This window comes from Artemia sp. Qi Xiang Cuo, chromosome 9 (assembly GCF_049724085.1).
Source record: "Artemia sp. Qi Xiang Cuo chromosome 9, ASM4972408v1, whole genome shotgun sequence".
Classification (NCBI taxonomy): domain Eukaryota; kingdom Metazoa; phylum Arthropoda; class Branchiopoda; order Anostraca; family Artemiidae; genus Artemia; species Artemia sp. Qi Xiang Cuo.
The window spans coordinates 50965952-50992564 of NC_142802.1; the positions used below are offsets into that span (position 1 = coordinate 50965952).

Sequence of the window (26613 nt, forward strand, 5' to 3'; positions counted from 1 at the left end):
TTAATTAAAATCCGAAATCAAATGACATAGTTTTCCAACTTATTTAACTGCTGGTTCGTTTTGTTTTTTTGAGTGAATGAATTGATTCCTTTCTTTTGTTCAGTTGTTCGCTAGTATCCGTCGATGGCAGATCATATTTTTTGGATTTTGTGCAAATCGCGGATATTGGCGAATAACTCGCTTTTATGGTTGTTAGGTATTTGGTTTTAATTCTTTTAATTTTTGGCTTTTATTGATACATCGTTTCGTTTCGCGCTGAAGAAGAGAGGCGTTTGTCCTCTCGAAATATTCGCTTCGTTTTTTCAGTATCTTCATTTGGCCTATAAAAACCCCATTTTTGCTCGTTTTTCTTTCTTTATGAGGTACATCCGAATAATACATATTAAACGCATAAAGAGAAAGAAAAAAAACAAAAGAATAAATATAAATAAATAAGATCAAAACTCACATATTAAATAAACACTTCCATGTTCTGGCGTATAAACAAAATAAAATGTCTATATTGATTCACTTGCCTTCTCACAGAATATAAATAGAAATCTATCAAAAATGAAGAATATATTTATACTTTAACAAAAACCAATTAAGGTCAGCTAACCCCCGGCCCATAACCTCTAATTAAATCCCACAAGTTCATTCACAAATTTTTGAATTATAAATTGAATGGATTCGTTAGCTTGAAAACTTAGCAGCAGTTCGTTTACTTTTCCCAACATTTAACCCATTCTGACCTTTGTTCGCAAAGTCTTTCATCAGAACTATTATTCTTTCATCACAACTATTAAATCAGAACTTTCATCTGTCGTTTCAGAACTATTATTAAAATCAGTACTGGTTGAATATCTTACTTGCTTTTTCATTAAGCTGTTATAAATTGAATTGATCCTAAATTTCCCTTCATCTCTATTGATACTAATGCCCCCACATATTATCTTATTTTATTTCTATAATTTCCCCGAAGCTTTGTAAAGTCTTACAGACGTATCTACTATTTTTGCTTGATCAAATAAAATACTGTGATGAGGAAAATTATAAACATAGTTAAGAGACTCACACTCAGACATTGAAAATCAGACATCTGGTCATTATGTCGCCACTTAGGACATCTGATGGAAATTTCGAGGTACCCTTTCTGTACTTTCTCTGTGACTGCTCAATTTTGCATGTGAGGAATTTTTAATGGAGGAGGGGGTACCCTTTTTTCGATGTACCTTCCTGTACTTTACTGTGACTGCTCAATTTTGCATGTGAGGAATTTTTAATGGAAAACAATGGGGAGAAATTTTGCAGAAATTTTTCTGCAGGACAGTGGGAGTGAGGAAACGCCTAGCACCATATTTCCCAGATACGAATTAACTGAACTAAGGTAAGCAGACAGAGCCTTGATAACAATAGATACATCAAACGAATCGAATTTGAGGCTTATTCAAAGTATTTAAAATTCATCCAATTTAGTGATACCTATCAAAAACTACGAGCCTGAAAAAATTTGTCCAATTTTTGCAAAAATGGAAAAAAAACATGAAGTGATCTTAATGAAGATCACACCATCAGATTCATAATATTAGATATCCCTACTGTAGACAATGCCGGATCGACTAGGTGCTGTGCCCGATTGGATTTTTTTTTGCGGGGCCTCCTCTGTGTATTAAATTTTGAAAGGTCATATAAAATTTCTTCCAATAGAACTATTGGGTTACGATTGATCTAATAATTAAAAAAAAATATCCAGCTATTTTGAAGCTGAAAACATTACGACTATTTTTGGTTCGGTCATTGCTTATCATAGTTAGCGTGCTAGTGCTGCCTCAGTATAAAACGATGTGGGCACAATGTGTTAGTGTTTTTTTTCTCCACCCGGGCACTTCGTATCGAAGGAGTTGTCGTAGAAACTTCAAAAAGGGTTCATTCAAATGGAAATGGGAGTGGCTAGTGCCCTTTTTAATAGTCAAAAGTGATTGGAGGGAAACTAGCCCCGCCCCCACGCCCATTATTCCCCCAAACATATACAATCGAAATTTTGAGATAGTCATTTTGTTCAGCGTAGTTGATTTCCAATTATAAAATATGTTTTTGAGGAGGACACTCCCCCACAACCCTCAGGGCAAGGGTTTTAAGTTACGTCCTGGGGGCATATAAGGTTTTTATAGAAGGCGTTGTCGTAGAAACTTCAAAACAGGCTCATTCGATTGGAAATTCAAAGGGCTAGTAACTTATTTAATAGTCGAAAGTGATTGGAGGGCAACTAGCCCGCCCTCCCTCACGCTCATCATTCCCCCAAATATATCCAATCAAAATTTCGAGATAGCCATTTTGTTCAGCGTAGTTGATTTTCAGATAGAAAATATGTTTTTGAGGAGGACACTCCCCCACAACCTTCAGGGCTAGGGTTTTAAGTTATATCCTGGGGTCATATTATTTTTTATTGAAATCTTTGTCGTAGAAACTTGAAAAAGGGGTCATTCGATTGGAAATTCAAAGGTCTAGTGTCATTTTTAATAGTCGAAAGTGATTTGAGGGGAACTAGCCCCCCTATCTCAACCACCTTCTCCCCAAACACATCCCATCAAAATTTTTAGATAGCCAATTTATTCAGTGTTTCAGATTTCCAGATAGAAATTATGTTTTTGAGGAGGACAGTCCCCCAAAGCCCTCAGGGCAAGGGTTGTAAGTTATGCCCTGGGGGCATATAAGGTTTTTGTAGAAGGCATTGTCGTAAAAACTTCAAAAAAGGCTCATTCGATTGGAAATTCAAAGGGGTGGTACCCTATTTAATAGTCAGAAGTGATTGGAGGGGAACTACCCCCCCCCCCACGCCTATCATTCCCCCAAACACATCCAATCAAAATTTTGAGATAGCCATGTTGTTTAGCATAGTTGTTTTTCACACAGAAAATATTTTGAGGAGGAAACTCCCTCACAACCCTCAGGGTAAGGGTTTAAGTTATGGCCTGGGGGCATATAAGGTTTTTAAAGAAGGTGTTGTCGTAAAAGCTTCAAAAACGGCTCATTCGATTGCAAATGGGAGTGGCTAGTGCCCTTTTTCATAGTAGAAAGTGTTTGGAGGGACACCAACTCCCCCCCCCTCCCACGCCCATCATTCCCCCGAACACATCTAATCAAAATTTTGAGATAGCCATTTTGTTCAACGTAGTTTTAAGTTCTGGAAATTAGGACTTTGAGGATGACAACCTCCTCAAAGCCCTCAGGACAAGGGTTGTTAGTTATACCCTGAGGGCATATAAAGATTTTATAGAACGGGTTGAAACTTCAAAAAGGGCTCATTTGATTACAAGTTGAAATGGCTTGTGCCCTTTTTAATAGTTTAAAGTAATTAGACTAACACGCCTTCCCCGCCCACTATTTCCCCAAAAACATCCAATCAAAATTTTGAGATAGCTATTTTGTTCCACGCAGTCAAAGTTCAGGATATTGTACCTTTGAGCAGGACACTCCCCCCATTGTCTTCAGAGCAAGGGTTGTAAGTTATGCCCTGGGGGTATATAAGTTTTTATTCAAATCTTTGTCGTAGAAACTTGAAAAAGAGCTCATTCGATTGGAAATTCAAAGATCTAGCGCCCTTTTTAATAGTCGAAAGTAATTTGGGGGCAAATAGACCCCCTCTCTCCCTAAACACATCCAATCAAAATTTTTGGATAGCCATTTTATTCAGTGTTTCGGATTTCCAGATAGAAATTATGTTTTTGTAGAGGACACTTCCCTATAGCCCTCAGGGAAAGGGTTAAGTTATGCCCTGGGGGCATATAAGGCTTTTACTGAACACGTCGTCGTAGAAACTTCAAAAATGACTCATTTGATTGGAAATTGAAATGGCTAGTGCCCTTTTTATTTGTCGAAAGTTATTGGAAGGCAACAAACACCCCTTCGACGCCCACCATTTTCCCTAACATATCCGATCAAAATTTCTTGATAGCCAATTTGTTTCACGAACGCGTTGTCGTAGAAACTGTCGTGTCGCGTTGTCGTGCCCTTTAAATAGTCGAAAGTGATTGGAAGGCAACTAACACCCCTTCCAAACCCAACTTTTCCCCAAACATATCCAATCAGAATTTTGAGATAGCCATTTTATTAAACGTAGTTTTAAGTTCTGGAAATTAAGTCTTTGAGGATGACAACTCTTTCACAGCCCTCAGGGCAAGGGTTTTAAGTTATGCCCTGGGGGCATATAAGGTTTTATATAAACAACAATGTCGTAGAAACTTCAGAGAGGGCACATTCGATTTGAAAGTTAAATGGCTAGTTCCTTTTTAATGGTCGAAAGTGATTCTAAGGCAACTGACACCCCTTCCACGACAGCCATTTCCCCAAACAAATCCAATAAAAATTTTGATATAGCTATTTTGTTCAACGTAGTTGAAAGCTCTCGAAATTATAAGTTTCAGCAGAACACCCCCCCCCCCCCCAGTCTTCGGGGGCAAGGGTTATAAGTTATGCCCTGGGGGCATATATGGTTCTTATAGAAGAAATGCTCGTATAAGCTTCAAAGAGGGCTCATTTGATTGGAAATTGAAATTTTTAGTTTACTTTTTAAAAGTCAAAGGATATTGGAGGGTAACCAAATCCCACCCCCAAACCCTTTTTTCCTAAATGCATCCAATAAAAATTTTAAGATAGCTATTTTGTTAAAAATAGATAAAAGTTAATATAAGAAAAACTCCTGTGTCGACAAAACCCCCCAGGACCCAGAGGCAGGCGTTGTAAGTTATGCCCTGGGGGCATATATGGGTCTTATGGCAACGATGCTCGTATTAAATTTAAAGAGGGCTCATTTGATTGGAAATTGAAAGTTCTAGTTCACTTTTTATGAGTCATAAGAGATTGGAGGGCACCTAGCCCCCCCCCCTCCACGCCTTTTTTCTGAAATCCATCTGATGAGCACTTTGAGATAGTTTTTTTTACATACAGCAAGAACACGTTCATATCGGAGTCTTATCTTCGATATTGATCGACCTCAGAAGAATGGGGAGCTGTTCTTTCTTCGAATTATCTTTTGTCTCGTCGACAAGAACAGCAAAGTATTTGGCACACTTAACTTCTTGCACTATTGTAGACCGAAGCCTAGATCCGATAACTGAAATTAGATCGTTCTGGTATTCGTGGGACGTATAGTGGCCGTATTGTCTTTGTAGATTGTTGAAAAGCGTAAGAGAATACTCGGCGAGAAGATTGAAAGTTTCGAAGAAATTTCCTTTGATTGCCGAAGGTTCAGTCTCATCGTGGCCGCGAAAGGCTGTACCCAGTCACCCCAGTAGGGCCGTTACTTTCAGTAAAGCCTTTACGTGTTCCCTGTTTTCATTCATCTCCTTATTTCTGTCCGTTGACAAAACAGATGCGATGGGTTGCATCTCCTTGGCTTGTATAGCTTTGAGCTTCGTCCACGAAACTGCACTGTCCCTGTGGTGGTCACTTTTCGCATGCTCTTCTAAAACGCTTGCGATGTCTTTCCATGTTCTAACGCCGATCTCAATGAAAGGCTTCGCCCCGTATCTCTGTCCGCGAAGGGTTGACGGGCCGGCAAAGTGTCTGCAGCTGAAACAGAAAACCGAATTTTCCTTAACTGAGTACCCAAGCCAAGGATGCTTTCCATAATACGAAATATTAAATGACCGTCTTAGCTTGCCGTTTGCTGAAACCTGTGCAGGGTACCGTAGCAGCTGTGGTTGACATGGATTGTTATGGAAGGATTTTCATAAGGCTTTTCATAAGGTAGTATCCTATTGGCCTTTCTCGTACTTTTCCCTCGTCGAAGTACCTCAGAAGAATGGCGAGCTGTTCTTTCTTCGAATTATCTTTTGTCTCGTCAACAAGAACAGCAAAGTATTTGGCACGCTTAACTTCTTGCAATTTTGTAGACCGAAGCCTATATCCGATAACTGGAATTTGATTGTTCTGATATTCGTGGGACGTATGGTGGCCCTATCGTCTTTGTAGCTTGTTGAAAAGCGTAGGAGAATACTCGGCGAGAAGATTGCAAGTTTCGACGAAATGTCCTTTCCTTTGTTTGCCGAAGATTCAGTCTCATCATGGACGCAAAAGGTTGTACCCAGTCGCCCCAGTAGGGCCGTTACTTTCAGTAAAGCCTTTACGTGCTCCCTATTTTCATTCATCTCCTTATTCCTGTCCGTTGAAAAAACAGATGCGATGGGTTGCATCTTCTTGGCTTGTATAGCTTTGAACTTCGTCCACAAAACTGCACTGTCCCTGTGGTGGTCACTTTTCGCATGCTCTTCTAGAACGCTTGCGATGTCCTTCCATCTTCTAACGCCAGTCTCGATTAAAGGCCTCGCCCCGTATCTCCGTCTGCAATGGGTCGATGGACCGCTAAAGTGTCTGTAGCTGCAACAGAAAACTTAGTTTTCCTTAACTGAGTACCCAAGCCAAGGATGCTTTCCATAATACGAAATATTAAATGACCGTCTTAGCTTGCCGTTTGCTAAAACCTGTGCAGGGTACCGGAGCAGCTCTATTTGACATGGATGGTCGTGGGAGGATGAAGAAATATCAATAAGACCACTTGAACGATGGTGCTCTTCATCTCGAGTCGTATCTCGTCCAGATTGTGCCTCTTGAGCAGTGACAGGCGCAGTGTCTCTTTGAGCCGTCTTGTTTCCTACTAGCTAGGTCTGATCGACCACCACGTCCTTCGAAGGACCCAAAGCAACGGCAATGGATTGTTCGGGTGCTGAGTCAGGCACCTGAAAGATATACCCAAAGGATAAAAGCCACTCTTGTACTTTGAAGCACTATTGAACTAATTTTCAACATTTAGACAGGTGTTTTTTTTTAGCGTGTTAAGTCCAAACTGCGTAGCAGTTTCCGCTTTCGGCACAGCAGTTCGGGAAAATAGTGCTAGAACTCTTCCATGGTGTTACAGTTTGCTAGAGTATATCGAACTTCGGAAAAAAAAGAACAGGAAATTTCAGCAAAGCCAAAGGGGACGTTTTTCGGATGATTATACATGCGTTGATCCTTATCTACCCGTAAAGACCAGTGGCGCCAATTCACGAAAATGTAGGGGGGGGCAAGGATTTTTTTTTCGATTTTTTTTTAATTAAGATGCAAAAAAAAGAACAACATTTAGCAAACATAACTAAAACAGGTGGTAGCGGCGAGGTCGCTGCTTGGCAAAATCGTTGACTAATCTATCCAAATCCAGTTTCTTTACCTCCTCTTTTTCAACAGCCATTATCATGAGATCACTGAGTCTGTCGCTTCCCATCGTTAATTGCAGATATTCTTTCACATGCCTTAATGCGAAGAAGAATCGTTCATTACTGGCAGTGATTAAAGGGAAAGTAGCAAGAAGCTTCATATGTTTTAGCCCTGCATAATTGTTAACGGGGAGGTCGGATAAGATTTTGATAGCTCGAAGAAGATCCATTTTTGAAATATCACCTTTTGACAGATGCAGTTTCGCAAGAGAAAGCTGGGATTCTATGGCATGGTCGTCAACACCGAGAATCTCTTGATAATGACACATAACTCTTTCCACTTTTGAAATTTCGAGAAAATTGGAACTTGAGGGGTCGATGGCAGATAAAGCGTCGAGCAGAGGAATATTCTGCATGAAACGTTGGTCCATCTCACTCGTGAAACGATCTATTACCTCAAAGTACAGAAGTTTACCGCAGTCTGATTCAACTGGCTGACTGATATTGCATTTACCGGTTGTTGAGTTTGAAAGAAAGGCTTTGAGACGAATGGAAATGGCTTGACTTCTCTTGTTTCGAGCACTGGTTTTAGATTGTGGAGATTTCGATTCCTGGATATCGTTTAAAGCTAAGAATTTAGATTTGTTTTTGCTTAAGTTGTTCCATTCGTTATCATTTCTCAGCTTTTGGAGTGTCTCATATGTCCCAGAAATCAGTGCAAGTGCCTTATAAATCAACAAACTTCCAGATTGAAGTTGCTCTGATAAACAATTTACAATGACTAATACTTTTTCCATTATGTGTAAAAATGAAACAAAAGAGGCAGAGTTGATTTTGTCCAGTAGTCCTTTTGCTTCACACGCTGCCTCGCCGTTGGAACTATCAGAGACTGCGGCAAGCACAGCAACAATACAATCAAATCTGGCCTTCACCTTCAAAATAGAGTGGACTGCGTAAAATCAGCGAGTCTGGACAGTCCTCTCTAGCTCCAAGACTTTTTGCCCGCTAATACGCTGGGATTCCACAAATAACTCGTGACGATTATTGCTGCATGATATAAATGCGCAAAGTCTTTGCATCACAGAGAAAAATTCAGAAAGTTCGCTGATATTTTTTAGGCAGTCAGTCAAAACCAAGTTTAATCTGTGGGCGTGACAGTGTAAATAAACTGCATGAGGCACCTTCTCCCTAAACTTTGCTTGAACTCCGTTAAATTCCCCACTCATAACAGATGCGCCATCATAACATTGGGCAATACACAGTATCGAATCTACACCAAGCTTTTCTATAGTTTCACAAATCGAGGTGGATAAGCTCTTGATATCTAATTTTTGCATGTAATAGCAGCCAATTGGTCGCTACAATACTTGCCCATTTGATATGTAACTGAGGAGGATCGCTAATTGTTCTTTTCTAGAAACGTCTTTTGTCTCGTTGACAAGAATAGCAAATCAATTATCTGATTTTACTTCTGAAATAATATCTTTGCGCAAGGCATTTCCTATCAGTATAACTGCGTAATTTTGGTACTGATGACTGCAATAGTGACCATATCGGCGCTGTAACTTGGCCTTCAGCTTTTTGTCACCTTTAGACATCTCCTCCATCAATTCAGCCGAATTAACCCAGTTTGCAGAGGTTTCTGATTCGTCATGACCCCTGAACACAAGACCCTGGTGGCCAAGAAAGAAAATAGTGTGAAAAATGTGCTTCGCCTGATCTCTGTTTTCCTGAACCTCTTGAGATCTGGATTGAATTAAGTCATTCGCTATAGATTTCGAATTATCAGTACTTATTATCTTAAATTCCGTCCATGCTGACATACAATGCCTATGTCTTTCAGAACCATCATGTTGCTTTAATAGTGCAGAACTGTCTTCCCGCTTGCAAAATCCCGACTCAGTGAAAGTTCATCTTCCAGTAAGTCTTATAATCCGGAGAGTCCCTAGAGAAAAATGATGGTAAGCAAAACAAAACATGGACTTCAACTTTTTTGAGCTTTCTACCCATTAATAAATCTTACTATCATATGCACTGAATTTCCTTCCGTTAGAAATGGAAGCCAGATATCTCTCAAGAATAGGTTGAGCTGGTTTGTCGTGATGCGTCCTAGAGATATTTGAGAGAGTTTCTTGACTGCTACTGGAACCCGCAAGGGGTTCAGCGATGCAGACCGAACTTTCATGTTGATCTGAGCCATTTATTGTTCCGCTTGTTTCTGAAATTCTGTCGAAGGTGGGGGAATTTATCTCAACTAACCCGAGACTTTGGGCGCTGACACTATTGCCAGTTTCTTGCACTAAAGTTTCTTCATTTTTTTTCCACATTTTCATCGAAAAAAAATCCAAAGTTTGTTGTCGCTTTTTACTCATAGTTAAACGAGTAGTAGATAATGACTTCACTAAGACACGGCAAGAGAAGAACTGAAGAAACACGTAGAAACTCACTTAGAAAATCACTCCCCTACTCCACGATGAAACTACCCCGCTTGGAAACTCCATAAACCAATCACTTACATTTCCTGCTCACGACAGTCCCATTCACTCCACTGGGACTAGTTATCCCATAAACTATTCTACAACGTCAAGAATCTGCTGACCAAAACCCCTTGAAACCCTAGAACACATTTCCTTTCCCAGCTACTAAAAAAGGCAATATACAAAACTCATAGTTTACAACAAATTCTTCACAAGAACAATAACAAACGGGTACTGACCACATGAAGCTTAGTTTTGAATGAACCCTACTCGGAAATAAAATAGTGTAGACACGCTCGCTCTTAGACATTTCAAAACAAGATTATATAATTAGGGCACCAGTTTGTTGGTCGTATTTATTGGACCAGCTGCTGGTTTAATATAGCACATAGCTAAAATAGAAAATAGCTGTGAAATATAAATAAGAAGGTAATTTTCAAAGTGTAGGGGGGGGCCATGGCCCCCCCTGCCCCCCCTAATTGGCGCCTCTGGTAAAGACAATAATAGAAACTTTGGGCTTAATGCAATACCAATCCAAATCGCAAAAAGCCTTTGTAGTAGTCCTTGAATGAATGATTCGAGTGTCATTACAGATTGCAAATAAGCTAAATGCGCGTTCGATTTGCTGTAGTTTCTGTTACGTCCTTCTCCGTTGTGGGCTTATTTGCATTTTTTCTGCGACGTTCTCCCATTTAGCCTGAAAAACTACTGATAATGTGACCGCCAAACAGGTTCATAATTTTGGACCAAATGGTGAAACGTGAAGCTTGACTACAGCAAATCGAATGCGGCTTCATATCGCCAGTCGGCATTGTAGCAAATTGAATGCTATAAGCACTGCCCAACTGTATGGTTCCATCAATAAAAAAAGGAAAAAAAGAAGAAAAAACGACAATCTTTGGCTTATGCCCCTCAACCCATGTAGCATTGTAATCCATAAAATTGACAGCACTGCCAAACTGTGTGGTTCTATCAATATAAAAAAAAAAAAAAAAAAAAAAAAACAATCTTTGGCTAATGCCCCTCAACCCATGTAGCATTGTTATCCATAAAATTAACTGTGCTTTGCAGAAAAAAAAGAACAAAACAAAACAACATAGAGGTAATCCTTAATAGAACAGTTCGTGGTAACGAACTATAAGTAAGGAGCGACCCGGCTCAATAATAACCGAAACTCTAGAAAACAGATACCAATAGATACATCAAAAGAATCAGATTTCAATGCTGATTTCAAATATATAACTTTTATCAAGTTTAGTTCTACCTATCTAAAGTTACGCGCCTGAGAAAATTGGGCTGATTTTCAAAAAAAGGGGGAAAACCCTCCAAAAGTTATAAAACCTTAATGAAAATCACACCTTCATATTCAGTGTATCAGAGAACTCTACTGTAGAGGTTTCAAGCTCCTGTCTACAGAAATGTGGAATTTTGCATTTTTTGCCAGAAGAAAGATCATGGATGCGTGTTTATTCATTTTTTTCCCCAGGGGTGACCGTATCGACCCAGTGGTCCTAGATTATCATGGGAGGGACGGAAATTAAAAGTTCTAGTGCCCTTTTTAAGTGACCAAAAAAATGGATGGCCCCCTCCCACGCTCATATTTTTCCCAAAGTCACCCGATCAAAATTTTAAGATAGCCATTATGTTTAGCATGCTCGACAATATGATAACTTTGTCTTTTAGGATGACTTAATCCCCCAAAGTCCCCAGGGGGGAGGGGCTAAAAGTTATGAACTTTACCCAATGTTAACATATAGTAATGGTTATTGGGAAATACACAGAAGTTTTCAGGAGGGTTTTTTCTGGTAGAGAGGGTGGGTGGGTTGGGGGTTATGTAGGAGGATCTGTTCATGAAGTAGGTTTTTATGGAGGAAGGGAAATTGCCATGAAGGGGGCACCGGACTTGCCTGCATTATTTATTGGTTATTGGGAAGTATACAGACATTTTCAGGAAGGATTATTTTCCGGAGGGGGGGGGGCTGAGGAGGGGGTTACTCGAGAGAATCTTTCCGTGGAGGATGTTTTCTTTGGGGTAAGGGACATTTCTATGAAGGGGGTGCCGGATTTCCACACATTATTTAAAAAACGATCAGATATTAAATTTTAAAAAACAAGTTTTTTCAACTGAAAGTAAGAAGCAACATTAGAACTTAAAACGAACAGAAATTATAAGCTATATGAGGGGGTTCTCCCCCAAGTCAATACCTCACTCTTTAGGCTACAGTTTTTTTTAGTGCTTTCAAAAGAGCTATCTATTCTAATTAAACGGCCTTTGTGATTCAGGGGTTTGTGACTTAAATTTTTTTTTACTTTTAACGTAAAGAGCGTGGTATTGACTAAGGGGAGAACCCCTTCATATACGTAATAACATATACGTAATAATAAAAAAATAATAAAAAAAACAAGCGATACGGCTCAATAGTAATCGAAATTTTTGATGTCAATAAATGTATCAAAAGAATGGGTTTATAATGCTGATTCTAAATATGTAAATTTTATTAAGTTTAGTATTACTCATCAAAGGCTACGAGCCTGAGAAAATTTATCGATTTTTAAAGAGGGGGGAAACATCCCCTACAAGTGAAATAATTTTAATAAAAATCACACCGTCAGATTCAGCGTATCAGAAAACCCTATTACATAGGTTTCAAGCTCATATCTGCAAAAATCTGCAACTTTGTATTTTTTGCCAGAAGAAAAATATACGAATATAGAAGTTAGTTACGTAAGTTAATTTGTAAATTACGTCATAACCAAATTTAGAGACATCCATTTAGCAAAAGAAAAGTAAAAATTTTATGCAAATTTTGTTTACTTATTCAATGACGGTGAGACAAAATAAAAGCTGCATTAACTAAAAAACAATCAGAAATTAAATAAACAAACAAGTTTTTTAAACTGAAAGTAAGGAGCGACATTGAAACTTAAAACGAACGGAAATTATTCCGTATATGAAAGGGGCTGTCCCCTCCTCAACGCCTCGCTCTTTACGCTAAAGTTTGACTCTGTCTCACAACTTTATTTTTTAAAACCAAAAAAACTTTAGTGTAAAGAGCGAACCGTTGAGGAGGGGACAGTCCCTTTCATATACGGAATAATTTCTGTTCGTTTTAAGTTTTAATGTCGCTCCTTACTGTCAGTTTAAAAAACTTGTTTTTTTTTATTTAGTTTATTGGAAACCAGGTCTACTGCATATCCAGTATTATTTTGTATTTATTATTTTTCATATAAAATACCCAGCGCGGTTCAGAACAGTAACTTTGGTTCACCAGATCGCGAAAAAAAGGAAACAACTTGATAAAACACAAATACTGTAGATTACTTACTTGTCGAGCCGGTTCACTTGGCTTTTGCTTCTTAATCCATCTGTTCAGAGAAACTCGCTTTTCTGCTTCTTTCTCCTTCTTCAATGCTGCCAACTTACGCTTTTGAGCTCCTGACAAACTCATGAATCCTCAATGGCTCTTCAGGTGCTGATATTAGATAGTAAACTGGTGAACTGGGCGAATAATACATGGGTTAGATATGGATGGTCTTACGGTTTAAACACATTCATTCATTCAAACTGATCTTTATAATTTTCCGAATTTCCTTTTTGCCGCTTCCGACAAAGATTCCGCTCCCGACAAAGATGCCGCTTCTAAAAACAATTGCAACCTCCCATTCTATGAGACATTATAGGATTACAATTCAACGGAATCAAAACCAAAATAATTGGCCGGCACGAAAAGTGAAGCCTTCAAAAATAAGTAGAAAGTACGTAGATTTCATATTTGGAAGTAGAATGGTACGAAAATAAGCATCCTACTACCAAAACAAGTAGAAGTGGAAACACTCCTCATGATAGCACGCAAGAAAGATTTTAAATCAATAAAATCAGAAACTAATCTGTCACTTCAACGCCTGCACAACACAGCTATACTATTAATCTCACTATTATCTAAGTTAATCTCCATATAAATGTAGCAGTTTCAAAATTTTGACTAATTGCTAATTGTAATTCTGTTCCTGTATATTTTGTAAAAGAAAAAAAAGGCCTCTTTGGGAGGAAGCTTGGGCCCCCCAGAAAAATTAGGGTGGGCAATGGGCCACCCCTGCCCCCCCTCCCAAATGGCACTCCTGGTTCTAGTGCCCTTTCTAAGAGTCAAAAGTGATCAGAGGGCAACTGCCCCCTCCAGGCCCTTTTTCCCCGAATAGATCTGATGAAAAATTTGAGGTAGTCATTTTTTTTAAAAATAGTTCAAATATCATATAGCAAAAACTCCTTTACGTATGGTCATTTCAAACATTAGGTATTAATGTAAATTAATAAATAAATCTTAAAACGAGTGAAACTTAAATTGCATCTTAAAACTATTTGCGTCTTTAACAGTCTTGGAATGTATTAACAACATCAAACTGAATATTTGGAGAGTAATGATATTAATTGCTGAAAGATCCATCAGTAAAAGAATTTATTTCACTGTAATTGTATTTTTATTTTCAATGCTGTAAGAACCGGAAAAGAAAATATTTGTAATATAATCCGTTTTCAGTTAAGCACCAATGACGTAGCAGGCTTTTGGTTTTTATTTACAGTTAGGAAAGAAGGCAGTTTCCAAACACTTGTTTGTAGTGAAACTATATTCGTCTTTAAAAACTTTAAAAAGAGCTAATAAATTAAACTTAATATTTGATGTATAATGATATATCTCCCGCTTAGTGTTTTCCAAGCATCTCCAGGAGGGTCATCTTAGAAAGTTGTCCAGACTACGCACGGTTAAGTTTAACCCATTTCTTATCTTTTCCGGCAAAGTTCCATCTTCAATTACAAGCTTTCATGGAGAAATTTATTGGATCAAAACAGGCTGAGAGCAAATAATCAAAAAAGGTTTCTACAACATTGTACAGTGATAGCCATTTATAATGTATCTTTCACATAAGCTATTTGGGGGACTCCCTAATGGTGTTTTAACCAATTATATTCTGTACTTTAATATTTTTCCTAAGGAAAACTCAAACTCCCCTCGTGAGCCTCTGGTTCTACACCTACGGTGTTTATCTCCCTCCCTCTATTTCAGAGGATTTTTTAATTTCAAATTTTAAAAACTTGTACTTTTAAAGTATTACTTTTAATGTTTTTTTACCTTTTATACTGTTAAAATTTTTAGTTTTTTAATGTTTTAGTTAAACTTACAGCTTAAATTTTAAGATTCAAGGTTTTACTGTCAGAATTACACACTTATCACAGCGAAATTTGTTTGGTCAAATTTGCCTAAAGCAAATACTCAAAAGAGCGTTCTACAACATTGTACAGAGGTAGCCATTTCTAATGTATGTAATGGGATCAATTTTCAAAAACCTCAAAAATTTCCAATTAAAGTTACCCAAGTAAAAAATAAAATAAAATCACCCAAATAATAGGTGATTTGTCAAATCTTATATGACAGGTGACCAACAATATATTTTAAATCTTATGAGCTCGAAATACCAAACCATTAAGAGATAGTAGAATTTATTGCACAAAGAAATAGTCACTCGAGATACAGAATATTTTGGTGTAATCTAATTGCATTGTTCTGAAAAAAGAACTATGTATCTAAATGTAATTAAAAAGCTCATTAGCGAAAAGCTACAATGTAAAACCTTGTTCGTTCTGAAAATATCAGAATAAACATCTCAATATAATTAAATTGTATTGTCCTTTAACAATTTTCACAGAAATAAATCATCAGCCTTCCAGGAACTAAGTGACACCTTACAAGCAAAAAGACACAGTGTAAAACTTTGTTTGTTCTGAAGAATTCCAAAGTGATATCTTAAAAGTCATAAATCTTAATTAAACCCAAGTAGCTCATTGGTTCATCATTACCCAATAGAAATATAGGCCATATAATAGAACCAATAGAATCCGTAAAATATACTTGTTGGTAACTCCCGGACGTAACCCCTGGCGAAATTGGGAAAAGTAGATAGCTAGAACTTAGCAATTTTGAGCAGTCTTATTTTCAGTCTTGTCTCAGTCGAATCTAGGAGAAACTACTATGAATTTCTTATGATTTGTATTATGTGAGATTATTTGCAGTCCATTCAAAATAAACTTTTGAGAAAACTTTTTATCAGTGCATTAACTTTTGCGTTGCATCGCTCTAGATGACCATTTTATATTAGTGTCTTGTGCTGCAATGTGTCCTTGATATTACCATCAAACTCTGTGACGATTATGTGAGTAATAAATAATACATTACTTTCTTATTTTATTCTCTCTATGTTAGTATTTCTCGAGATAGTTTCTCCTTGTGGCTCCACTCGCTCCCAAGGGAACCTGAAACTTATCAATCTGATTATGAGTCAGTATGGCTGTTAATATAAGCTCCCTATTTCGAACCACTAATTTAAGCTCACTACATACGAAGTTCCGCCTCCACTCAGGTATGCCACACGCGAACCGTCAACTAAGAGTTTAGCTAAAAAGTATCTATAGAAATATGTATAACTAAAAGATTCACATATCAAGAGATAACTTAAAGCATAAGAACAAACCCCTTTCATTGATATTTGCTACATAACCTTTGAAACCCCACCCCCCCCCCATTAGAATTGGCGCGGCCCGGTTTAAAGGAGCAAAAACACAAGGACAACATTAAAAAAAAAGATTATTGAGAAATATTACGCATAGGGAAAGTGTGTTATTTTGCATGATTTAAAAGTGCTAAATTTTGTACATGTTTTGAAGTGCAATATTTTATTTTGCCTAAGTCCCCTTAAAATAATAACAAAAATATAATTTAGACGCGCCAAATTTAAGTTATATCAGAAAAAGCAAAACCAGTGCCGAATTTTAATTTATTTTTAAAAAAATGTTGTTAGATCAAAACGAGCAATTATTAAAACAAAAACTCATTGCCAAAACAGTGGAAATTTCAAAATCGCTTCCCTCATATAATGGTGATTCAGATGTAGATGAATTTATTATACAATTAAACCAATTCGTAGAAGTAACTCAAACAGACTTAAAATCATTAGTAGGCATGTTGTTAATGAGACTTAAAGGGCAAGCACTAACATTTCTAAAGCAAATAGAAAATACAATAGGGGAAGACAACAACCTTCCAATAAACACAATAAAAAAATTGCTAAAAGCGTTCCGAGAAATATTCGTTGAAACAAGTTCAACACACAAACTAAAGCATGGTACGGTTTGTTTCGACGAAACCCAAAATGTTAGAGAATATCTGCACAAAGTAATGGTATCTATTGAAGCCAAGTATGGAAAAGAATTTGGTCCTTTATATGATAAAATTGTACTAAATGCTTTCATGCAAGGATTAAGCCCCAAACTGTATCGAATGTTGGTATGAAAGAATATCCAAACATTAGAGCTAGCAGTCCAGGAAGTAGAGAGAAGGATAGAAACTGACTCAATTGTGGTAAACCACAATAAGTCAAGAATAAATAACGTAGAAAATTCAACTCCGGGATGATCACGAGCAATTTCCCCAGGATTCTTTTCGAGAGATAATTCACCCAAACAGAAACAGAATAGATCTCCAACCCCTACGAGGTAAAGGCTGGTACGTTTTGTATCCACAAATACCACAAACAACGTACAGAATCCCCCAATTATATGCTATGCATGTAATAAGCAAGGAAATATTGCCAGGGAATGCCTTACTAGAAATAACTTTACACCAGTAACCCCCAGTTTTAATAACCGTTTGTTCGGGAGAACAAACTTAAATGCCAATGGGTCAGAAAGCTATAGAAATAATACGCCAACAAGGATTTGTATACGCAAATCCTTCCCAATATACGCCTCCCAAACCCTATACAAATCCTTCCCCCAACTTACAAAATAATTATCGGTTCCCCAACCCAAATACGCAACAAAACATGTACCAATATAATTTACGAACAGTGTATCCAACCAAATTTAACAGGAATACAGGCAATGACAAGATATTTTTTCCCAACGGGAAACGAAATAAATTTTTCGGAAAATGAAAGAGATTTTACGTCAATACAAAACGAACAAATGTCGTGAGCGGCTAACATGAGAAATCCGCACTCGCGCAACTATGCGTTGAAACCAAGACAATTAAATGTCCATCAATTTGGAACTTCAGTAGCAAATGAAACTCCCGCCGAACCCCACCGTCCAACCCCAACTTATCAAATAAGCGCACAGGGAAACGAATTAGGCCCCCAAGAAAATTAACCGGGACCCTGGAGGCCAGTATTTTTTATAGGTCTCATCCAGTAATTGTACCTTCTTTTAGTGATAATAATGATATACTAACTATATTAAATAATTTTAGTGTTTCAAGTATTAACTTCAAAGCGTTAATGGATTCCGGTGCATCAGTTAACATAGTAAATTCGATTGTATTTAACAGACTACCAGTATATATTAAGCGACGGAAAAAGTTCAATATTCCCAGTTTAACAAGTGTCACGGGTCATAGGCTGGAAGCTATAGGCTCCATACGTCTAGATGTGACAAAAGATAATAGGATCTTTCCTACAAATTTCATAATCTGCCAAAATGTCCCATACGAGGCTATAATTGGTGCAAAGTTCCTAAAATTTAATAAAGTGTTGTTGGATATGGCAAATTATAGATTCGTGTATCCATACGATCCAACTCTTCAAAACGTGGAGAGAAGGGAAGCCACAGTGAATAGAATCAAATCCTTTATAACTCACGTCACGTCATTTTCTCCTACAGAAAGAGAAAGAAAATTAAGCAGCAAATGGATTGAGTCAATAAAAGCAAAAATAGGGAAAATGCAGGAGTATAGACAAACAGAAATAAAGAAAATAGCTGAATTATGGAATGATATGATACAATAAATCTAAGCACCATCGTAAGGGAACAGGACCTGGATTTACCCTTACAACCAACCCCACAAGCGGAAGAATTGACGCAACCAAGCGCCCATCTTAACTTAATAGAAAGTAACTCGGAAGAAAAATATTATGGGTTCGCGGTACGCAAAACAAAAATCCCCCCAAATACTATGCAAAGAATACAAATCTCACAAATGGTCACCCCTGTAAATGACAATTCCGAAATTTGATTTGCATCCCCGTGTAAAGAAATTCAACAAAATCTGTTTTGTGAAGAACAGATTATTTCATATGAAAAAGGCGAAGGTTTTATTTGGTTGACTAACACACATGAAAACGATACGATTACATTAAAAAAGGGAACATGCCTCGTTGAAATACAAGTGATTTCTGAACAAGAGCTAAACAAATGGAAAAATTCCAAGAAAACATTAGTTAATAGTATTGATGTCAGTAACCCAAAGGACAGGTACCCACTAACAAGATCCCAATTTTTGGAAAAATTTAAATTAGACCATATCCAAGATAAACAATTACACAAAAAATTATGTGAATTGCTCTGGAATTTTAGAGATATTTTTTCTACACGTGAGGAAGATATTGGGTTGATACCTTTCTATGAACATTCTATCCAAACCACAGGGTTACCCGTAGCTAAAAAGCCCTATCACATCCCCCATCCCTACACGGGCTGGTTAAAAAATAAAATACACGAATTAGAAAGAAACAATATAATACGGCCAAGTATAAGCCCGTATTCAGCCCCTGCTATATTAGTACCAAAAAAGAACAAGGACTTTAGACTCGTAGTGGACTATAGAGCATTAAATAAGCAGGTAATTAGTGACAAATTTCCCCTGCACCGAATTAATGAAATCTTAGACACCATTTCAACCAAAAATAAAATTTTCACGTCTCTTGACCTCACGCAAGGTTATCATCAGGTTAAAATAGCAGACAATGACGTTTATAAAACGACCCTTTTGACGACGGAATGTGGTTCTTATGAATATTTGAGAGTACCCTTCGGACTCAAAACTAGTCCAAGTGCATTATGTAGACCTCTATTACACTTATTACGAGGTATAGAAAATAGCATCCATTTTGTGGATGATGTGATATGTGTGGGAGAAACACCAGAGGATCATTTAAAAACATTAGCCAAAGTTTTTGAAAAATTCAGGGAGGGTAATTTGAAATGTATACCTGAAAAAGTAAATCTATTTCAATTTGAAATAAAATTTTTAGGAATGATTGTGACCCAATGCCAAATATCACCAGACCCCGAAAAAATAAAATGTGTAGAAAACCTCAAGCTACCAAAAACTATGAAACAATTAAGAGGGATCATTGGTTTAACCAGTTATTTTAGAAAATTTATACGCAACTACGCCCAAATTGCCGAACACTTAATCGACGACTAAAGGGGCCGGCAAAACTATCACCTGGTCGAACGAAGCTCAAACTTCATTAGATACTCTCAAGAAGGCTCTTACTTCTGAACCAATTTTGTCGTTACCAGATTTTGAAAAGGGACAATTTGTGGTTACCACTGATGCTTCAGCTTTAGGCATCGGTGCAATCCTTTCCCAATTAATCCCCGTGGAAAACTACCCTGAACCCCTACAGGAACCCCCTCGGTATATAGAGAAAGTCATATGCTATTCTAGCAGAACTCTAACCAAAGGTGAAGAAAGTTGTTCAGCAACGAATTTGGAATTACTATCAATAATTTACCATTTAGATAAATTTAGACATTATTTGATAGGCCGAAAATTTAAGTTGCGCTCGGACCATAAAAGTTTGCAGTACCTGAGCACATTCAAAAATCCAACTGGAATTTTAGCGAGATGTATAATGAAAATCCAAGATCTGGATTAAGAATTTGAACATGTGACCGGTAAACAAAATGCCCCTTGCGATTTCCTGAGTAGACACCCAGAGAATAACCCTTCCGATAATGAAACTAAACAAATAAATACTATTAATCCCAGTAAACGAAAACACAGGAACAATAAACCTAAAATCCTTACAGAAGAAAACGAAATCAACCGTAATCCCTTGTCCTTAGCTAACATTAAAAGAAACCAAGTTAAGGATGAAATGTGTTTGACTCTCAATAATTATTTTGTGAATTCTGATAATCTCCATGATAATTTCAAAGCCCTGAGACGGGAAATAGACAATTTTTATTATGACTTGGACGAGGAAATCCTTTGCAGGATAGTAACAGGTGAAACAAATAGAAATCAAACCCTAATAGTCCCAGTACTTCCCCAGAGCTTAATAATACCTGCTTTTGAGTACTTCCATTCAGAGATAGGCAGACACTTAGGAATAACCAAAACATTTCACAAGCTAAAACAATATTTTTATGTTCCGTCGGCATTAACAAAACTCAAAGATTTTATAAGTACATGTGAAGCGTGTAGCTTAAGAAAAAATCCCCAAACGTACCCTAATCCCCCCTTGGGAAGAGCGCCAATAGCAAGGTTCCCTTTCGATATCGTTTCATTTGACCTATATGGTACAAGTGGAGCATTAACAGCTTCTTATAGAGGTCAGACTTGCATCATATCAGTAATAGATCATTTTACTGGATTCACTTTTTCAAAAGCACTGAAAAATCAAGGTGCATATGCCTCAAGTAAAGCGTTGGCAAAAATATTCTTAGAATTTGGTGTTCCTTGCCAGGTTATAAGTGACAATGAAACTAACTTCGTTTCCAAAGTAACGAAAGACTTAATAAGTTTCCTTAAAATCGAGAAATTAGTAACCTCTCCCTACCATCCCCAAGCTAATGGAAAAATTGAAAATAGGCACAAAGTATTTTCCAATGTCTTGAGTATTTATTCAAAAGACAATCGAAACGACTGGGATCTATATCTACCCTACCTAACCAATGTAATTAATACTACTTATTGAGAAACAACTAAAAAAAGTCCATTTTTTCTTTTATTCGGACGGGATTTTAAAATACCTTATCAGGAGATTATAGAATCCAGAGAATATTACAATAATACCGAGGACTACAAGCAAGATTTTATAAATAGGATGAGAAAAACCTATAAAATAGTTAGACAAGAGTTAGAAAAAAGTAAGATGAACCAAGAGTCGAGAAATGAGTCCAAAATCAAAGGAAATATAACTTTTAAAGTGGGAGATTGTGTGTATCTGAAAAATGAGGCAAAGCTAGAAGGCAAGAAACTTTCCAATAAATATTCAGGACTCTACAGAATAATCAAAAAATACGACAATGATTTTACTTTTAAAATGATAAATCCAGAAAACGGGAGAACATACAAGGCACATGTTAGCCGTATGAGAGGTGCCAAATACCCCGTTAAGTGGGCACCCGAGCCTTCATCCTCAGATTCATCAAATGCGGAAAATGAGTTTCCCAAGTACAGGCTATCAGAATGATAACGCTTTAATTTCAAACAAAACTATTTTGAAAACCATAGGGAAGAGGAAGATTTTGAAGAATTTTTGGCCATGAAAAACCTAGTCATCCCTAAAAGAAAACCCCTAAAACCCTTGCCTGCAAGAACCCCAAAAAGCCCAGAGAATTCATCTTCAGAAAGCTCGGAGGAAGAATTGGATTCTACGCTGTCGCCAAAAACCCAATTTTTCCCGGATAGAATTTCAACCCCATGTCCCCCCAAAAGATTTCCTGATGACATGGTATCCCCAGCAACCCCGATAGAAAGACCCCTATCGCTACAGGAGGAATTAAACAGAGCTGTGGAAACCCCAGGGGCAAAAAGGAGGAAGACTCCCCTTAGGGATACAAATACAAAAAGCTTGAGAGAAGCCATGGACACTATAAATTATCCGATAAAAACAAGGCAAAGTACCTTGCCTAGGACCCAGCAACACACCGAAGATGAAAATCTAAGACAATACCATAACATAACGGTATCCAAAGTAAAACCCAAGGAATCCCACTCCTGGAAACACCCCATGCTAAGAAATATACCTCACCCCCCCCCGAAGATATGGCATTCAAGCAATGGAGACACTCCCCAAAAGTATTTGACTTCTCCCAGAGCTACCAAGAATCTTTTAACTCCCCCGAAACAGGATTTCAACGCGAGGAATTGGAAAATAAGCCCTCTACCTCAAAAAGAGACGAAACATATGAAGCAAGGGCAGGAGATACCCCCAAGTCGCAAAGGACCGCCCTCAAAAGCCCAAATAATGAGTCTTCAGAGACTAGCCCTAGCGAATCCGACGAAGAATCAGTTACTGACGAGCCCCGAGATACACAGACACAAAAACCGGCTTCTGCCGCAGCTCATGCTAAGGCAGCCAAAGCAAGAGGTCAAAAATTTCTATTAAAACAGTACAAGAAATTTGACCTAATCTATATGGGAAAGTCAAAAAAAAATAAAAAGCCTGACACTGAACAAGAAATTACCACGAAATCTGACAGAATTAGTAAGAAACCAGAAAAATGGAAATATATCTAAGAATCAAATACCACAAATATTTATAAGTCATTAGTAAATCGAAATGAGCATTTTGAAAGAATGGGGGCATATAAACAAGAAATTACAATGAAAGCGACCCTTAAAAAGTCAAAAAAGTTAATAGTTAAATTTTTCCAGATAAACTGAATTCCGGCTTGATAAAAAAACCCTGAAGATAGAAGAAGAACAAGAATTGTTCAACTCCTCCTACAAAAAGAGTAATAACTAGTGCAACCCTGTTACAGACAGAACAAATATGGATCAGTTATTTCAAATACGATCACTACTCCTAGAAGCATCGGCCCAATTGATAATGGAAAAATGAAAAATTGAAAATGTGATAGAAACCATACTTAAATCCCTTAGTTAAGGAATCTCAAGAAAGAATGAACAAGAAAATAAATGTTAGTCTGGTTACTAAACAAATAGATAAATTAATTGAGGCCCAGTTTATGGATGTGAAAGAACAACCAGCCAAAATCCAGAATGAAATGGAATCAATAAGCGACGCCACGCTTATCGAGGGATATAATTATCCCTACAAGATCCTAAAACTACAAGTATTATACGATAAAATGCAGGAAATTGGTAAAAAACGTACAAGATTACAAAAATAGTACTATCCTATCCGCGACAATAGCAATACAGGAATTCCTGGCACCCCAAAGAGCAAAAATCCTAGACATGCAGCATAAGTACTACCACTTGAAAGCACAAAAAGAAATAATCAAGTTGCAACAAGATAGCTTAGAGAAACAGCTAAAGGAGAACCATGCCGAACTTACAAAAGAACTACAGAAACAGAGAGATTTCTGCTCAAACTTAGAACAAATGGATGCAACGTACTTTACTGTTGAAATTGACCTACCCCTCAGTCCCCATTTGGAAAATCTTCTTGCTAACAATTACAACGAAGGACCGTCACAACCCGTATATTTTGTAATACCAAACCAGGCCCGACATAACATAAAACCCCAAGTGGAAACTACTCAACAAGATCCTCCAACGGATAATAACATAACTATGAGGACCCAGTGCCCTGACGCCCAAGAGAATGTTACTACGGGCCAAGATTCCTCAGAAGTTTCTGCACCACAAAGAACACCCAAAACCCAGCCATTACCAGATGGTACGAAAAACTAAGGAATATCAAGAATGCGAATTAAATGAACAAAAAAAGAGAGGTAAAAATCCTTATTTTTGTCGAAATCACTTTTTAATATAGTAAAATGATTACATTTTATAGAAGGTGATGTTTAGCAACGAAATATAGTAAATAACCTAATATTCGAGCGGAAACTCGTTAAACTAGATAACTAAATTTCTGCTAGCCAGAAGTATTTCCTTAATAGAAAAAAATGTATGTATTACAAATTTAGTCGGAAAAGAGGAAGTTTGGTAGCAAGCATTTATATATATATATATATATATATATATATATATATATATATATATATATATATAGGATATGATGATAAATATATATATATATATATATATATATATATATATATATATAGTATATAAATATAATATATATATATATATATATATATATATATATATATATATGATAGTATATATATATATATATATGATATATATATATATATATATATATATATATATATAAATAAGGGTAGTAACAATGCGAGGCATGATTTACATGCATATAGGGATATGATAACTAACCGAATCATAAATATACGATTTTCTGTCGATCTAAATAACAGAAGCAAGCCTGACTAATCTTTCATAAAATTAACCATGTAAGCCTACTAACAAAAAAATCTGTCCCAAAAGATTCGAATCAAAAAATGAACTAAAGATTTTGCCAAAAATTAACTAATTAAAAGCTAGTTATAAGTAAAATTGTACCTTTTCTTAGTAAAATAGTGAATATTTAATCTGCATATTAGATTTGGGGTGATGTGAAGATTAGGTTATATAGAGGAGACCATCCTTGACCAAAAAAAAAGTTCATTTGAGCCTCTAAATAAATTCAATTATTTAAAAAAAAACCTGCACATCAATTTTTTTTTCTCTCCTTTCGAAGTTCTTACTAAACTAATACCATTTCTTGTTAGCGTTGAACTTACTTATGCAATTCAAGTGACCCTATGCAAAATGCGAATCCTTGAAAACTATGTCACACCAGAAAAATTAGCTATGCGTTCCAAGAATTCAAAAAAAACTAGTGATAACTTGATAAACTTGTTTACGTGTTCCCCCGACAAAATCAAAATGCTCTCTCTTTTAGAGAAAGTATAAGGAGTATAGTTCAATTAACCCCGTGTACTGCGTCATATCCTAGAAATTGTTTTGTAATAAATAATCCTAAAAATATCCAATCCAAACCACGTAAGCGCAACACAAAAAAAAAATGAACTACAATGCAGTTCATTACAAAGGCTAAAATGTCAAAATTTGCTCACTCTCCCCTTTTACACCAGTGCGTTTTCATTTGTTTGTCGCCAAAAATGCACGTACTAACCAATTAATACAAAAGATACCCTTAATACGGATAGAAGGCACAGTTGTCACATTAAAATTACTTACCTGGCCCGACGTGCACCATGCGTGCTAGTTGGCTTTCAGTCAAATAGTAGGAAATACGCTAGTTCTCCCTTAAATGTTAATACAATTTCTTTTCATGTCTTAGAGAAGGGTAACTAATCGTTATAAGAATTCTTAATCAATTAGAATAACAAAAGCGGGCCTTACTATTCCTTCAAATCCTTTCTTGAATTTAAGAATTTGTAAACCAATTTTCCAGAATTGGGCTAATTAAATTATGTAATTTTTTTTGCGAAAGTGGACCGTCATTTTCGAAATATCTTGTTATCGTGATTGGTCATAAGACACGCAATGTACCATTAGAGCATTGGCTCAAATCAATATCCCAAAATGTAAAAATAAATCAAAATTGTAGAACTTAAAATACTAAATTTAATAAGTAGACTTCAACCTATAGAAACGTGATAGGACATCTTAGTAAGGGATACACCCTTAGGTAGAAACTAAAGATTTTCTCTTTCGTTTCCTCTTTTATAAATATCAATATCATTATTCATATAATTGATCATATATTGATCGTAGATTGACGTGGTATAATCCAGAACTTGCAAAATAAGTAGAATGTTCTCTTTCAAAAAGAAGAATATCGTCAGAATTTCAACGCAAAATAACCTTAAGCGCAAAAAATAAGCGGAAATTATAGAATTTAAAGTGTTAATTACGTTATGTAAGTTTCAACCTGAAATTCCTTAATAAGAAGTATGTCCACAGATACAAGCAAAACTACGAAGGTAGTGTAATTCTTAAACTATAAAAACCAGTCCCACAAATACATAGACCAAATACGTAGTGGCCCAGCCTATTTTGTGGTCTAGCCTATTTGGTTAGAGGAACTTCTCGAGTGGCATAGTCAAATATTGATTCACGTATCCTCTGAGTCATGAGTGAGAAGAATTAAAGAGCAACCTTTCATAAGGCCAAAATGCATGAAAATAGCTATCAAAGTACCAAAATATCGTACCAAGGAGTCACAAATAAGATAGAACTAATACAAAAAAAAGGGACGCATATTGATTAATTTTTTCAATTTTTGATGACCAACTACAGAGAAATATATTTCCCTGATAAAAATTGTTGTACCATAGA

At 36.7% G+C, this 26613-nt stretch overlaps 1 long non-coding RNA gene across 1 annotated transcript in view; it reads right to left on the minus strand.

Annotated features, from left to right (window-relative positions):
• Positions 1–26613, minus strand: part of LOC148948769 (uncharacterized) — a 48427-nt gene that overhangs the window by 9479 nt on the left and 12335 nt on the right. The window contains exon 2 of the long non-coding RNA XR_016142204.1: positions 12976–13148. This is a non-coding gene — a long non-coding RNA (uncharacterized LOC148948769). The remainder of the gene's footprint in view (positions 1–12975; positions 13149–26613) is intronic.